Below are 13,802 nucleotides of genomic sequence, written 5' to 3' on the forward strand. Positions count from 1 at the left end.
GCCCACCCACACATGCACGTCTGCAAGCCCCTGCTTTGCTCTGCCTATGTCTTGCTGGCCAAAGCTAGCCTCAAGGCCACACTGGACATCCATGGTCGGGGAAGCAGGTTCTGCCTATGTGGGAGGAGCTGCAAGTCACATGACAGAGGGCAGGGACACAGGGAGGGGTGAGAATTGGGGCAAAGCTGCCACCTTTCTGGAATGTTCCAAAAGAAGATGGACGACTGCTACTCCTCTGCCCTGGAAGGGAGAGTTCTTTCCTCCCCACTGTAAAGTTTTCTGATTCCAATTCCAAAATGCTACGAGTCTTAATCAATGCCTGATGAACCATACTTGAGCAAACAGAATTTATTCTCTGTCAAGATCATTGTCTTTGTTTCCCTCCTAAATCCCCTGCGAATTCATCTTTTTTATTCCAGGCTTACTAGGAAATAAAAGATTTTGTCTGCGGGCTGATCGGTATTAGCAGAGCTATATGGAGCTGGAGTCGAAACTTGGAATGTTTGTGGATCAAAACCGAGCTGGCGGCGTCTGGGAGGAGGGAGCACTCGCTGAAACTCTGCCCGAGTTGTGGCTGTCAGTTGCCTCGACTGCCAGACTCGCTGTTTTGGGGCCGGGAGGGGGGATGTTGTTATGGATTGTGCTGGAAGGTTTTCTTGCTCTTGGCTTTTTTGGTGAAGGCCCTGGATTACTGCAGAAAATCCAGCTTATGTGTCCAAGGGCAAAGCAGGCCTGTTTATCTTTGACTTTTACACGCTTCACACACCTCCTGAGGTTTGACTCTAAGCAGCATTTGTGTCTTCCCAGATACAAGAAAACAGGAGGCAGGCACTGAGCTTGCAGGAGGCGACACAGCCAGTGCACGGCTTGCCATATGCTTAACGTGGCTCTGAGAAGAGAGGGTTGTTTTTTAATATTAAAAATGGCTATGGGAAAATCTGCCCTAACGCTATTGAGCGGTGCTGACATGAGATGTGTGCGGCTGTAACTTTCTGATTGGATTTGGGATCTGGGTTGCAGCCAGACACTGGAGACACATTCCTGAGCCATCTCAGCCCCTGCCTCTTTGCTGTGGCTGCTCTTTGGGGGCACACAGGTAGATGCAGGAGAGACTCAACTATTCAGCGATGGGTGTGCGCAGAAGAGTGATTCCCAGGTCAGGGAAGACTTTGGCCCCCAGAAGACATTTGGCAAAGTCTAGAGGCCTTTTTCATTGTCACAATTGGGAGGAGGGAGGTGCAGTAGCATCTGGTAGATAGAGGCCAGGGACACTGCTCAACGCCTACAGCAGATGGACCCACAGCCAAGAATCATCTGCCCCTCACATTATTCAGCCTTAACTTACAAAGGAAGGAAAGCCTGATGCATGCGTGCTGTGGTTCGAGTGTGTCCTCTCCAAACTTCGGCCTTGAAACTTCACGTCCATGTGTCTTAATCGCCTTAAGAGGTGATTAGGTCAAGAGCGACTCCCTCCATAAAGGGATTAGTGCCCTTATAAAAGGGCTTTGAGGCTGGACACAGTGGCTCATGCCTGCAATCCAGTACTATGGGAGGCCGAGGTGGGTGGATCACTTGAGCCCAGGAGTTCAAGACCAGCGTGGGCAACATAGTGAGACCGTGTCTCTAAAAAAAATAGCTGGGCGTGGAGTCACATGCCTGTAGCCCCAGCTATTTGGGAGGCTGAGGCGGAAGGATCACTTGAGTCCAGGAGGTCGAGGCAGCGGTGAGCTGTGATTGCACCGTTGCACTCCAGCCTGGGCAACAGAAGGAGACCCTACCACAAAAATACTACTACTAATAAAAGAGCTTTGGTGAAGGAAGTTTTTCCCTCTTGCCTTTCTGCCCTCTGCCACACGAGGACACAGCGTCCCCCCCACCAGGAGGAGGCAGTGCTCCGAGTGCCATCTTAGAAGCAAGGCTGGACCCTCTCCAGACAGTGAAGCTCCTCAGCCCTGGATTTCAGACTCCCAGCCTCCCTGGCAAAGGCCCATGTGGCTACATCTTTGGAAGGGGGCAAATGCTGAGGCCTCATATGGTGGACCCACACCCTCTGGCCCTTTGATAGGGACCCTAATTCCATCCGTGAAGGCTTCACCCTCGTGACCTCATCACCTCTTACAGCGTCACCTCTTAATTCCATTACATTGGTGAGTAAACGTCAACATACAAATTTCTGGCCAGGCACGGTGGCTCACGCCTGTAATCCCAGCACTTTGGGAGGCCGAGGCGGGCGGATCACTAGGTCAGGAGATCGAGACCATCCTGGCTAACATGGTGAAACCCGTCTCTACTAAAAATACAAAAAAATTAGCCAGGCGTGGTGGCAGGCGCCTGTAGTCCCAGCTACCTGGGAGGCTGAGGCAGGAGAATGGCATGAACCCAGGGGGCGGAGCTTGCAGTGAGCGGACATCACACCACTGCACTCCAGCCTGGGCGACAGAACAAGATTCTGTCTCAAAAAAAAAAAAACAAAAAACAAATTTTGAGGAGACACCATCATTCAAACCGCAGCAGTGGTGCTGGCTGCGTAAGTAACCATGACTGTGCAGGTGTCAACATGGCCATCTCACATGCATGTCACTCAACCATCAAAACACCCAACAGCAATTGCCCAAAGCCCCCCACCCTGCCCCACTCGTACCCACAGGCACTCCAGTCCCAGCTCACCCTGGGACATTATTGTCCCAGTGGCCAATAACTAGACAGTAACTGGCAAATACATTTGCGCAGCCCTATTTCTCCAAGCAGTTTCCCACAAGCTTGAGATGCAGGTGGTCCTCAGGGAAGGTCCTCATCTCTCCCCGTTGGCCTGCTTGGTTTTATATCATCCGCCTTGAAGTCCCTCTGCCAGAGGAGAGCCGGTGTCTGTGCGGGGTGCTTCCTCAGACACACCCAAGCTGCCGTCTTAATGAACCATCCCGTCAAGCTCAGCCACATTTTGTCATCTGGCCTCACACCTCCATCAGCTTTATCTCCCCCCATTCCCGAACCCAACAGCAGCGTCTGTGCATGTCCGGGAGCGCAGAGAGGCAGGGGTGGGAGTTCCCCCAGAGCCTGGCTCCAGCTCACCAGGAATACAGGACTGCTCTCCAGTTTCCCCCTTCCCCGTTCCCAGCCAGTCAGTCTCTGAACCCTTATCATCTGTTTCCCAAATAGTTCCAGATCCCTCCCCCATGCCCGGGTTTGGGCCACCATTACAATTTACCTGGATTACCTCTGCAGACTCCCAGGCTGCTGTTGGCAACTGTTGGAAGGTGCGGATGGGGGTGAAGAAGATGGTGGCGCACTGCCTCTGTCTTTCCTCTGCTCTGAGTTGGAGCCAACCCTGAGGTCTCCTTGCCCCTGGCAGGCCCAGTCTCATCGCCATGCACCAGAGAAGTGGCCGGGAAGCTCCCCGGGACCTGGTGGTGTTGCACCTGCTTGGCCCATTGACTCTCTGACTGCACCTCAGCCCCTGCCCCCTGCCAGGCAGAGTCACCTGCGCTTCTGCATCCTCCAGGGGCCTCTCTTTCCCACCTCAGGGCTCCGTGCAAATGGTGCCTTCTTTCTAGAATGCAGATAATGGAGGAAAAATATTGCTCCCCACAAAGCCTTCCCAACCACCTCATTTGGGTGGAGTGCCCCATCCTGGGCTCCCAGCCCTATTGCAGTGCACGGTAGTTGATGGCCCATCATCCTTCTTCCTTCAGGACAGAGGCCATGTCTGGCTTGTGGTCCCTTGATCCTGTGTGAGGGACATGTGCCTCCCAAATGCTTGGGCTCAGCCTTCTCTAGAGGCTTCTCCACTTTGTGGAGATCCTCTCAGTGTGTCAGCCACAGGATTCCCCTTCACTGATTCATCCAACAAATTCATTCCCCTTCACCGATTCATCCCCAAGCATTGATTCTGATGGGCACCAGCACCATAGCAGACCCAGGCAGACCTCGCTCTCACCGGCCTCTCCTGCGGAGGAGAAGCAGACGATAAACAATGGCTGGACTATGGTGGGCAGTGGTGGTGCAGTGAAGAGAGATCACACAGGAGGAGGGTGTAGAGAGAGGCTGAGGGGGCTATTTTGGGGGCAGCCATGGAAATCTTCTCTGAGTGATGACATTAGAGACCTCAAGGAGGTGAAGGAACAAGCATGTGTTGCTGGCGGTGGGAACGGCAAGCGCAGGGCTTGGGGTGGCCCAGGGAGAGCACAGGTCAGCACGCCTGGAATTCAGCGGGGTCAGGGCAGTAACAGGGTCAGATCCTGTAGGGTTTGGGGGTGATGTTAAACACTCTGGAATCATCCTGCATGAGACGGGGTCATTGGATGTTTTTGAGCCCTGGGAGTTCCTCCTCAGATTTAAGCTTTAAGAGACCCCCTTTGCAAAGTTCCCACTATCTACTCCATCATCACATCCTCACAAATTGTCCGGACACAGCGGCTCACACCTATAATCCCAGCACTTTGGGAGACCGAGGTGGACGGATCACTTGAGGTCAGGAATTCGAGACCAGCCTGACCAACATGGTAAAACCCCATCTCTACTAAAAATACAAAAGAAAAAAATAGCTAGGCATGGTGGTGGGAACCTGTAATCACAGCAGCAGGAGAATCGCTCGAACCTGGGAGGTAGAGGTTGCAATGAGCCAAGATCACACCATTGCACTCCAGCCTGAGCAACAGAGTGAGACTCCATCTCAAACAACAACAAATCAATATACGGGTAATCTTTTCCCCATTCTACAGATGAGAAAACTGAGGTGCAGAGAGAAAGGGTGGTGACTTGCCTGAGGGTACAGAGCTTGAGTGTGTTGAACTTTGCCGGCATCCGGCTCAGATTCACTCTACAGGCCCCACTCCAGTTGCCCTGCAGTAGGAATGGCTCGACCAGTCTGCTCTGCAGGCCCAAAGCCAGGACGGTGTCAGGGCCAAAATGAGTGGTGGTAAGGTCCAACTCGGTTCTTCGAGAAGTGAATCAGCTCCTGAGACATCGGTCTTCCAGATGCACCCCGTCACTACTGAGACCTAACCAAGCACTTGGGGGCTATTATACGGGTAGCTGTGGCTGTATTGGAAGGCCCGAGAGAGGAGGGAGTCACAGGTGACCCTCTGAGCAGGACACTCGGGCCCAAGATTCAAGGCCTGTCACCTTGGAGACAGTGTCAATGTTGGATGATTTTAGGTCAATGATGCCATCACAGAGGCCTTTAACCCAGTGGAAACCAGCTTGGCAGGTACATGCTTTTTTTCTTCCTTTACTGTTTCATTCTACCAACCTCCCTGATTGGGTTATAGGTGGGGTTCTCCGAAGCCCCCGGAAAGCCCCTCAGGCTTACTTGGGAGTGTGGAGATGGAGGGGATTATTTACTCACTCCCCGGGAGCAGAGGAGGGAGACTGTCCCTTGACTGGGGGATGGTCTGAGAGATGCCGTCTGCTGTGAGGCGGGAAGAGGAGGGGGTCCCCGATCCTCCCCGCTGCTCTTCCCACTTCTTTTGGGAGCATGGGATGGAAGATGCATAAAAATTCAAACCATCCTCAAAATAAATGAAAGGAATATATATATATATATCAGAGAAGGAGATAACCATAGCAATCACTTTCACTCAAAGGTAATAAAAATAAGGATCGTAAACATAAAATTGTAAATTGCAGGCTGCACTCCCTGCCGACGTTTGCTGCCACGAGAGAGCACATTCCGAGGAAAGGCAAGCACCTTCCAGACTTTCTAGGACACTCTGGACTTGTCCCTCTGATTAAAACCTCCAGAAGGAAAAATATGGGAGGAAAATAGTGAGTTATGGGGGGGGAAATAAGGACCAAAACTATGACAAAAATGGAGAACACAAATTATGTTTACAAATGTTTCCCTGGCTGACAGAGACTCTGCCTGGAACAGATCACATATCATAAGGTGGCCGCCTTCCCGGGTGTGGGGGCTCCTGGATGAGTACAGAGTGTTCTGTGAGCGACAGCCCCCCCCCGTATCCCCCCCCACTCCGCCAGCCTCGTGGAGCTGCACTGGGGATGGCTCATTCTGAGCGTCAGCCGCCACCTTCCTCCTCTGCAGCCATCAGACGGAAGCTGCTGCTGTGGCAAACAAACCAGACAAGACGTACCACAGCAGCTGGGCTGTCTGCAGAGGGCCATCCAGGCCTCCTTGCTAGAAACATTCATTTTAGATGGACAAATGGAATATTTTGTCCTCTTTGCCTTCTGATATTTGTCTTCTGCCAGCAGAGAGCTAGGACCCAGGCATCTAACTACAGCTAGTGAAATGTTCCTGACTCCCTGCTTGGGTTGCATCCTGCGACGGCCACTCACGGCCCGACAAACACTTCGTCCTGCCTGGGCACCACCCTTCAGCTGTAACCGGCGACGTGATTCCCAAGCACTTTTTAAACTTTCTAGTCAAAAATTAGATACCACTGCTCACTTACCAGATTTGCAAAAATCAAGATAATAAAGCTAAGGAAGGCTGGGTGTGGTGGTTCAGGCCTGGAATCTCAGCACTGTGGGAGGTCGAGGAGGGAGGATTGCTTCAGCTCAGGAGTTGAAAGTTGCAGTGAGCCGCGATCACGCCACTGCACTGCAGTCTGGGTTACAGAGTGAGGCCTTGACTCAATAAAATAAAATATAAAGTAAAATAAAAAATAAATAAGGCTAAGGAAGAAAACCAAAACACAGCACTCGGTTTGGGGAAGGTGGGATGACATAGTGCCCTCAGGCTGGTTCGTTTGCAAATTGGAATGATCTTTTCGGAAGGAATGGGGGAGTGTCTCAGGAATCTGTAAAAAGTTCACAGCCAGGTGTGGTGGCTCACGCCTGTAATCCCAGCACTTTGGAAGGCCATGGTGGCAGGATCATTTGAGCCCAGCCTGGGCAACATGGCGAAACCCTGTCCCTACAAAAAATACAAAAAATATTTGCTGGATGTGGGGGTGCATGCCTGCAGTCCCAGATGCTCAGGAGGCTGAGGTGGGAGGATCCCTTGAGCCTGGGAGGCAGAGGCTGCAGTGAGCCATGATTGCGCCACTATACTCCAGCCTGGGCAACAGAGTGAGTCTCTGTTTCAAAAAAAAGTTCCCTGCCTTGATTTGCTCTGAGTTGAATTGTGTCCCCCAGAAATAGAGTTCCAAGTCCTAACCCTGGTGCCTGTGAATTTGACTTTATTTGGAAATAGGGTCTTTGCAGATGTAATTAAAGTTAAGATGGTATGTGTGCTGTCTTTATTATTATTATTATTTTTTCTGAGACAGAGTCTTGCTCTGTCACCCAGGCTGGAGGGCAGTGGGGTGACCTCAGCTCACTGCAACCTCCACCTCCTGGGTTCAAGCGATTCTCCTGCCTCAGCCTCCCAAGTAGCTGGGATTACAGGTGCACACCCGGCTAATTTTTTTTTTTTTTTTAAGTAGAGACAGGGTTTCACCCCATTGGCCAGGTTGGTCTCGAACTCCTGACCTCAAGTGATCCACTTGCCTCGGCCTCCCAAAGTGCTAGGATTACAGGTGTGAGCCGCTGCACCCAGCCGTCTGCTGTCTTTATGAGAGGAGAGACACACAGGGAGATCGAAGGCCCTGTTAGGATGGAGCCAGAGGTTGGAGGGACGCAGCCACATGATGAGGCATGTCGGAGGTTGCTAAGGACACCTTGAAGCTGAGGGAGGGGCACGAACAGATTCTTCCCAGGAGCCTGGAGGCAGCAGAACCATGCTGACACCTTGATGTTGGAATTCTGGCCTCCAGAACCGTAGAGCAATACGCCTGTTGCTTTAAGCCACCCAGTTTGTGGTACTTTGTTACCGCAGCCCTAGCAAACTAAGACACTCTTTATTTTTATTTTTATGTTTTTTGAGACGGAGTCTTGCTCTTTTGCCCAGGCTGGAGTACAGTGGCACGATCTTGGTTCACTGTAACCTCTGCCTCCCGGGTTCAAGGGATTCTTCTGCCTCAGCCTCCCAGTAGCTGGGACTACAGGCTGCCACCACCATGCCTGACCAATTGTTGTATTTTTGGTAGAGACGGGGTTTCACCATGTTGGCCAGGCTGGTCTTGAACTCCTAACCTCAGGTGATCGTCTCGCCTGGGCCTCCCAAAGTGCTGGGATTATAGGCATGAGCCACCGTGCGGGTTACAAACTAACACACTCCTTTTGGGCTTTTACTTTCACTTCTAGGAAGAAACCTTGTAGCTCATTATTTGCCACATTTATTTTTATTTCCACATAGTCAGACTATATTTCCCAGTGTCCTTTGCAGTTAGCTATGGCCATGTGATCGAGTTCTGGCCAATAGAATGTGGTCAGAAGTGACATAAATGCCAGACCCGGGCAATGGAAACCTTGTGCTCCCCTTCGTGGGTCTGTGCCCCCAAGGTTGCCCCCAATACCTACTGAACTACTGTATGTGTGAAAAATGATCTTCTCTTGAGGCTGGAGAGTTACTGTTCCAGTACTTAGCATAGCTTGGCTAATATAAGGAAATAATCAGAGATAAATAAAAGCAAAGATACACAGGCCAGGATTTTTCCATATTCCACATCATTTACTAGGGGCAGCCAGGGTGTAAGACAAAGTCACTTTTCTTTCTTTCTTTTTTTCTTTTTTTTGAGATGGAGTTTTGCTCTTGTTGCCCAGTCTGGAGTACAATGGCGTGATCTTGACTCACTGCAACCTCTGCCCCCGAGGTTCAAACGATTCTCTTACCTCAGCCTCCCTAGTAGCTGGGATGACAGGCGTGCGCTACCACACCCGGCTAATTTTGTATTTTTAGTAGAGACGGGGTTTTTCCGTGTTGGTCTGGCTGGTCTTGAACTCCCGAGCTCAGGTGATCCGCCCGCCTCGGCCTCCCAAAGTGCTGGGATTACAGGCATGAGCCACTGCGCCACTCACTTTTCTTTTAATATTCAGGGCAGCATGACCCCAAGCCTTTGTCCTTTACATTTCTGGGCAGCCGTTCTTTTTGGGATGTCATGGGGTCTCTTTAGGCGCACCCCAGGTCAGCCTCCTGCCCCACTGTTCCCTCCATTCGGGGTTCATGCCATTGCTGTGGCCAGAGACAGTCATCAGCATGCCTTGGGGCTGGTGTTCACTCTGGGCTGTCTGAGCCGTTCAGATTCTCCCTGCCATTGTGTGTTGCCTGCTCCTGTTTCTGCTTCTAGCAGTAGCTCCTTGGGGTCCTGCTCATTGGAGTCATTCAACATATACTGGGCCAGGCATGGTGGCTCAAGCCCGTAATACTAACACTTTGGGAGACAGAGGCAGGGGATCACTTGAGGTCAGGAGTTTGAGACCAGCCTGGCCAACACAGGGAAACCCCATCTCTACTAAAAATACAAAAATTAGCCAGAAATCACTTGAACCCAGGAGGCAGAGGCTGCAGTGAGCCAAGATCGTGCCACTGCACTTCAGCCTGGGCAACAGCGTGAGACTCTGTCTCAAACAAAACAAAATGAAAAAACAAATACTATGTGCCCACACTGCATACCAGTCTCTGGCTCTCTGCAGGGGGTAAAACGGAGAATGAGACAGGCATGATCCCTGTCTTCATGGAGCTTCTATCTGGCAGGGCAAAGGGACATTAAAACAATGTTTAATTAGAATAGTGATGAATGCAATGAATACAATGTATAGGGTCCCATGGGAGTGGATACAAGGTAGGGTGACTATGTTTTATCATCCAAATCAGAACATCTTTGAGAATGTAAGAGGATGCTATTAATAATTATGCCAGAGCAATGAGTGAGAACCAGGGCTGCCTCAGGGAAGGCAGGACCTCTGGCCACCTAGGAGACCAACCCAGCCCCCGACAAACCCTCTCTGAGCAGCTCCCTCCCAGTTTTGGACCCAGCCCTGACCAATAGCTCAGGGGCTTGGATGAGTTCTCTCAGGCTTGATTGAATCTCGCTCTTCAGAAAATCACCTTACCACCGCCTTCAGGGCCCAGGTGGGCTGGAAACAAGTTCCCTGTATGTGATTAACACAATGGTTGAGAATACAGGACGAAGCTGTGACTCACGTTTTGCTATGCATGGAATCACTTGGGATTCCAGGCTGACTCTGGGCTGCCATCTTCTAACATGGTGATGAAATGGGTGCAATTGGGGTATCTGGAATGTTATTGATTGATTGATCGAGACAGAGTCTCACTCTGTCTCCCAGGCTGGAGTGCAGTGGCAGGATCTTGGCTCACTGCAACCTCCGCCTCTGGAGTTCAAGCAATTCCTGTGTCTCAGTCTCTCTAGCAGCTGGGATTACAGGCCCACACCACCACACCTGGCTAAGTTTTGTATTTTTGGTGGAGACGGGGTTTCACCATGTTGGCCAGTCTGGTCTCGAACTACTGACCTCAAGTGATCTGCCCGCCTCCGCCTCCCAAAGTGCTGGGATTACAGGTGTGAGCCATCGCACCCAGTCATCATCATCAACATCATTATTATTATTATTATTATTATTATCGTTATTATTTTGAGAGAGAGTCTCACTCTGTCACCCAGGCTGGACTGCAGTGACACAATCTCCCCTCACTGCACCTCTGCCTCCCAGGTTGAAGTAATTCTCATGCCTCCGCCTCCTGAGTAGCTGGGATTACAGGCATGTGCCACCACGCCCAGCTGATTTTTATAATAGTAGAGATGGGGTTTCACCATGTTGGCCAGGCTGGTCTCAAACTCCTGACCTCAAGTGATCCGCCCACCTCAGCCTCCCAAAATGCTGGGATTACAGGTGTGAGCCACTGCACCCAACCAATGATCTTTTATTTTCAAAATGTTTCAGAGTAATTTTTTTTTTAACGTCAAACAATTTTTAAAAACATATATATGTGGCAAAAAGAAAAGGAAAAAAGGAAATTCACAAAATCAGAACACTGATTCCTCTGGTTAACTTTTATTTTCTTCATTTTGGGGAACATTTTCCAATTTCTTCCAACAAGTATCTATTACTTTTTACTTTTAAAATTTAAAATAAAAATGGTCAAAGTATGACGTGATGCTGTTTAAAATGTCAAATGGTATTTCTGGGATTATAATGCTAGTGGGTCTCTGGTCCCCCTATCTCTGGTCCTGTGACCCTTGGTCCACATGTCTGGGCACAGCAAGACTCTGTCTTTAAAATACATCTCAACCTCATGCCTGTAATCCCATCACTTTGGGAGGCCGAGGCAGGTGTATTGTTTGAGCTCAGGGGTTCGAGACCAGCCTGTGCAACATGGTGAAACCCTGTCTCTACAAAATTAGCCAGGCATGGGCCAGGCGCGGTGGCTCACACCTGTAATCCCAGCACTCTGGGAGGCCGAGGTGGGCAGATCATGCGGTCAGGAGATCAAGACCATTCTGGCTGGGACCAGTAGCTGGGATTGAGATGGAGTTTCGCTCTTATTGCCCGGGCTGGAGTGCAATGGCGCGATCTCAGCTCACTGCAACCTCCGCCGCCTGGTTTCAAGTGAGTCTCCTGTCTCAGCCTCCCAAGTAGCTGGGATTACAGGTGCATGCCACTGCGCCTGGCTAATTTTTGTATTTCTAGTAGAGACGGGGTTTCATCATATTGGTCAGGCTGGTCTGGAACTCCTGACCTCAGGTGATCCGCCCGCCTTGGCACCCCAAAGTTCTGGGATTCCAGGCATGAGTCACTGCGCCCATCCAGTTTGCATATTATTTACTGGATAATACATTTTCTCAATATAGTCTCAATCATATAAGCTTTCCTCCCCCACCCCATTTTTCTTTTTCTTTTTTATTCTTTTTTGAGATAGGGTCTCACTCTGTCACTTAGGCTGGAGTGCAGTGGCGTGATCTCGGCTCATTGCAGCCTCTACCTCTTGTATTTAAGCGATTCTCATGCCTCAGCCTCCCAAGTAGCTGGGATTACAGGCATGCACCACCACACCCGGCTAATTTTTTTGCATTTTTAAAATAGAGACGGGGTTTCGTCATGTTGGCCAGACTGGTCTTGAACTCCCCACCTCAGGTGATCTGCCTGCCTCGACCTTACAAAGTGCTAAGATTACAGGCATGAGCCACTGCACCCAGCCCCTTTTTTCTTTTAAAATCTGCATAGGTACAGACCACATCTTTGTGATTCCATCTTTAGTATCTGGGGGAGGAAGGAGGGGACTCCCAATAATGGGATTTTTGACCTTGAATGGACACTGACCTTCATCCCTTCTCCACAAAGAATCCACAGGGCCACAGACAGCAGCGTCTGATGCTGTCAAGCCTTGCAGATGGCTCCCTGAGTCCATCCAGACTCATCGGTTAGGGCGCCCAGGCTGGAAGGCCACCCAGCGGGGACTGGGCCTGGACACCTGCTCTCCCAGCTGCTTTGCCCTTGTCTTGCTCCACATCCCAGGCGTCCCAGAGAGGCTCTTCACTGCCCTTTGCAAAACAGCCCAGGGTGGGAAGGAGAGGCTGGGGTGCAGGTCCCAGCTCTGTGATGGGCTCTCAGGCAGTCCCTTCCCTGATGCATTTCCTTCTCGGCTCTGTCTTTGCCGTGTTTTCCTTGGCTGGCTTTTTAAGGCTGGGGCTATGCAAAAATCCTCACTTCTGAAAGAAGAAATGTGGACAGTGGGCGAAGTTTATTCAGTAAGAGGCACTTTTCACCACAGTCCCTATGCTACCCAGGGACCCTCTTAAAAATGGGAATAACTTCGTTTCTGCTAATCGATCTACATGCTTATTATTTTAAAAAATCATGAATAAAATAGAAAGGTGTGCTGTAGAAGGTGAAAATCACATGCATAAATACCACCATATTTTTAGACGGGTGGAGAGGGGGAGACAGACTTGCTGGTTTCCTGGCAGCCTCACATTCCCAGCTGAAGGTGATGCTGCGGCCCTGTTACCTCCTTTTCCTTCCTCTTCTCACTTCACTGTCAACAAAACATCTGACCTGCAGAGGGGAGTGACTTGGGTTTTACTAAAAACAGAGTCATGATGCTCAGACAATAGCAACATTCTTCGTGTCTATTTTGGTTTCCTTTAAGCTAAGCATAGATTTTTCTGGAAAGGACCGGAGTTGGCTGTTCTCCCTGCGTGGAAAACAACAGCTCAGCGAAGCACCTGGTTTTCTCAAGTTCCCTGACCTCCAGTCTTGCTCCTGATTCTTGATGACAAAACACATTCAATGCCCTTGATTGATTTAGCAGAGAAGCGGCAATGTTGCAGGATGGAACGCAGCCCATTCTGCCTGCAAATGGAATGCCTCAGCTGTGATGGTGTTCTGTTTTGAGAAAAGACTAGGTCAGTTGCAGTGGGTCAATGCTGAACTCAGAGACCGAATATCCAGCTGTCTTAGTTCTTCCTGGTAAAGGCTATATATCTGAGCTATTTATGCAACCCCCACTCCCATTTGCCCCGCATTTCTCCCTGCATTCACTCCTACCTTCTGTCATATTTGCCCCCAACACTCAGGTTTTTATATTTGTTCTCTTGCTCACTTTGCTGTATCTGTAATTCTATTTGTCAAACAGTCCAAGTTTTAGGGCCAGAAGGAGTCATCTGGTCTCTACCTTTACATTGTAGGATAAGGTGCTCCCACTGTGTTCAGGCAGGCCAAGGGTTATTCTGCCTTTTTTTTTTTTTTTTTGAGATGGAGTCTCGCTCTGTCGCCCGGGTTGGAGTGCAGTGGCCGGATCTCAGCTCACTGCAAGCTCCGCCTCCCGGGTTTACGCCATTCTCCTGCCTCAGCCTCCCGAGTAGCTGGGACTACAGGCGCCCGCCACCTCGCCCGGCTAGTTTTTTGTACTTTTTTAGTAGAGACGGGGTTTCACCGTATTAGCCAGGATGGTCTTGATCTCCTGACCTCATGATCTGCCCGTCTTGGCCTCCCAGAGTGCT

Source organism: Macaca fascicularis, chromosome 16 (assembly GCF_037993035.2).
Source record: "Macaca fascicularis isolate 582-1 chromosome 16, T2T-MFA8v1.1".
Taxonomy (NCBI): Eukaryota; Metazoa; Chordata; class Mammalia; order Primates; family Cercopithecidae; genus Macaca; species Macaca fascicularis.